This window comes from Crocodylus porosus, unplaced genomic scaffold (genome assembly GCF_001723895.1).
Source record: "Crocodylus porosus isolate Cpor-Errol unplaced genomic scaffold, CroPor_comp1, whole genome shotgun sequence".
Lineage (NCBI taxonomy): Eukaryota > Metazoa > Chordata > Crocodylia > Crocodylidae > Crocodylus > Crocodylus porosus.
Genome location: NW_017728931.1, coordinates 1482930 through 1487024, shown reverse-complemented (window position 1 = coordinate 1487024; position 4095 = coordinate 1482930).

The window sequence follows — 4095 nt, the reverse complement described above, 5'->3', positions numbered from 1 at the left end:
CACCAGGACCCAGCGTTTCTTCCTCCTGGTGTTTGCTCTCTGCCCATTCCCTGTTGTGTGGGGAGTGACATCGTCCCTGCCAGAGGCCATTCCACCGTCCTCCTCCGTCACAGCTGCCAGGGCATCAAACCTGTTCCCCAGCTGAACCTGGGGAGCTTCCACCGCTCTAGGCCTAGCAGCTCTGGATTTGGGCACCTTCTTTCACTCCTGTATTGGATGCGTCTCCTGTGGGGGCTGTACAGTGGGCAACCGGGCTTGCAGAGAATAGAAATAGGCATCGATTTCATTCTCTGCATCCCTGATCCCCCTCAGCCTGCTCACTGCAGCCTAGAGCTCACTTACCTGCTCCTTCAGGGCCCTAAGTCATGCCCAGGAGGGACAGGCCAGGAGACCCCCAGGCCCCACCCCACCCTGTGCTGCCTTCTGAAAGCTTCAAAAATACTAGGACCTAGTATATTTTCACTGTACATAGTGCTGGTTCGATACCCATTATAAGATTCCAATATATACTATATATACACTATATACTATAGTGTATATGCACACTATATACACCTGGTGTTACAAATCTATTTTTATACCCCAAATTTTCTTCAGTTCCTGTCATAACTGAACTTAATTGTCAGTCATTTCTTGTCTTTTCTTATGAAATGAACAAGAAGATTATCCACAGTGAAGGGTTCTTCCTGCTTGTTATAACCACTCTTTCTAACATTCTAGCATATGACATAGCATAACAGTGGAAAAAGGCAAATATAGTGCCCATCTTTAAGAAAGAGAAGAAGGAGGATCCAGGGAACTACAGACCAGTCAGCTTCACCTCAGTCCCCAGAGAAATCATGGAGCAGGTCATCAAGGAATCCATTTCTAAGCACTTGGAGGAGAAGAAGGTGAGTAGGAGCAGTCAGCATGATTCACCAAGGGCAAGTCATGCCTGCCCAACCTGATTGCCTTCTGTGATGAGATCACTGGCTCTTTTGATGCAGGAAAAGTAGTGGATGTGATATACCTTGACTTTAGCAAGGCTTTTGATATGATCTCCCACAGAAGTCTTGCAAACAAGCTAAGGAAGTATTGGTTGGATGAATGGACTATAAGGTGGATAGAAAGTTGGCTGGATCGTCAGGCTCTAGTCAACTTGGTACAGCCATTTATATGATGATGGTGATTGGTGCTATTGTATATTTACAAACAGAATTACAGATTCTTAAATTTATATTTTTTCTCACCATAATATTTATTTTACTTGTTTGTTTTTTTTCTAGAAGAGTCTATCCATAATTGTAGAATATATTTTGGCAGCAGAGACACCATAGTAGTCAAACCTGACAGGCTGAGAGAAAAGGAATCTTTTTATTCAGACCTTCATGGTAGTTGCTGTTTTTGCTAGCACATTCTTAACTCAAACAACTGAGAAACACATAAGAAAAAGGCTATCTATATTAAAGATTCAGTACCCCAACCCTTCAATTAAGAACTGAGAAAGCTTAGCCTGTTACATCTCTGAGGCTTGTTTCAGCTAAAATGTATCCATAATAACTAAAGGCATTGATTTAAAGTAGTTTAGTCAAACTGGATTAGCTTCCTCTATGGACAAACTAAAGTAGTTGTAATTTACTTACGTTTAATTCACCCCTTAATTCTGATTTAGTGTCACTACTTTCATTTTGAATGAGAGCATCCACACAGCAGTTTAATGCAGTCTACCTAATCCACTTTAGTCCATTCATAGCATCTGACAAAGTAGGCTTTTGCCTACGAAAGCTTACACATTTCTGAACAAGTTAGTCTCTAAGGTCCCTGGAAGACATTACACTTAAGACACAATCAATCTGTTTATTATGTCTTAAATAGTAACCCATCCATACATTGAGGGAATTAATGTCAACCCAAAAAGGGTAAGCAAACACAAAAATATTACATAAAAATGGGTAATATTTTTGTGTCTGGTTTCCATCATGCCTTAAATCAAATGTGTGTCAGGATTAGGATTTCATCGGGGTCTCCATCCAGCACTGGTGCAATCTCTGCTGGTTGACAGTAGCTGATTATCAGCCAGATTAGGGGACTGCACCTGGGATGGTTTAGGCCCTGGTGTGATCCTGATCCAGCTGATGATCAGCAGTTTATCAGCCAGTGCCGGGGATCATGCTGGGACCAGTTTGAGTCCTAGTGTGGTCCTGATCCATCTGATGAACAATGAATTATTGGCTGGCTTCCAAGGCTAGTTTGAGTCCCAGTGCAGTCCCAGAGCCCTGTGAGAATCAGGCACCAGGCTTTTAACTTGCTGGTGCAGAGGAAGCCTGGGCTTATGATCCCAGGCTACCCCCATATTACTAAATAGGTTGTGATTGTGATCTGATCCCAAAAATCACACATCCTGCCATGCACATGTGGCATGGCAAGAGGCATAATTGTTGGGAGAGAGGGTCAGTTCCCATCATGCCTTTAAATGAACATCTGTTAGTACCCTAAGGTGCCACTTTGCCCTGCCTTCTATTCTATTTTAAAAGGAAAGATTAGAAAAAACATTTCCAATATTTCTAAAATTAAAAAAAAGCAAGAAAGGTAAACTTTGTTTTTCTGAGAAAAGCTTTTAAACTTCTCTTGTTCTAGGGATGGAAAAATAGCTCAATAAACCAGCTTGTAAAACAGTCCCTTTTCATGTAAATTTGCCCTTGCACTTCCTGATTAAGGTGAGAAGCAGGAAACCAGTACTTTCTGGAAAGTCAGAAAGTAACTCTTCCTAGTTAGTTTTATATTCATGAGGCTTACAGGCAGTTGAACAAGACTCTCAGTTTGGTGCAGAGCACCGAACAAAACCAAATCTGACTTGCATAAATATTACCCAACACATTTCTGAAGCTTCTGCCAATCTAAAGAACTATAGAAGATCGCAGCTCAGATTGGGGCCAAAGTTTGAGTCTGATAGCATGGGGAAGTTGTAGAAACAGAAAGCTTTGTAATCATATTGGCATTCATTTCTTGTAACCTTTCCCATAGATTGAAAGAGAAAGGCAGATACTGCGACTGCCATGCTGGGAATATGTGGCAGTTAATACATTTTAAGGTGTGTTTTATCTGTAAATATCATAAAACACAACGGTAATCAAGTCCTGTGGGCCAAAATGATAGTGGCATAATCCAGAAATTGCTGGCAGCAGTTGACATAATAAAGGCAATTCTAGCCAGAGCTGCTTGGTCCCTAGGTTTGCAGATGCACTGTCTGGGCAGGGGTGAAACATGAACTCTCTCACTGTCTATCCCACCATCAAGACAAACACAGGGAGGCACAGCAAGAAGAGACACTAGTGCTGTTAGTTAGGAGCTAATGTTTGGGTGGTTGTGGTCACAGTGTCACCCTTCTGGGCAGTAGCTGTGGTGGGAGCAATACAAGCTACACTGAAAAGATTCAGCAAGAAAGTCAACTCCTTTCAGTGGAACTAGAGACATTTGGCCTGGCTGTCTGCTGTACAGACAAATATGCCACCAGGTGCACCTCCAACCAGCAAGCCACAACTTGATACCCAGAATCTCATCCTAGGGATCAATGAGCTCAGGCTGTAAGCTACAAGCTGGTAAGCAGCATGTAGTATAGACACCCCACCATGGTTCCAGGATTGTGCCTCTTCCCTATCCAACACAGGCCTATAGTGAGGTATTTCATAGTTTCATAGTTGGTAGAGTTGGAAGGGACCTGAGCAGATCATTAGTCCAACCCCCTGCCATGGCAGGAAAGAATACTGGGGTCAGATGACCCCAGCTAGGTGATTGTCCAGCATCCTTTTGAAGACCCCAAGGGTAGAAGCGAGCACCACTTCCCTTAGAAGTTGGTTCCAGATCTTAGCCGCCCTGACTGTGAAGTACAGCCTCCTGATGTCTAGCCTAAATCTACTCTCAGGCAACTTATGGCCGTTATTTTTTGTTACTCCTGGTAGTGCTCGGGGGAGCAGGGACTCTCCCATTCCCTGCTGGTCCCCCTTGGCCAGTTTGTAGACGGCCACCAGATCCCCTCTCAGCCTTCTCTTGTGGAGGCTGAACAAGTTCCTCCGCTCATAGGGCCTGCCTTGTTGCCCCCTGATCATGTGAGTGGCC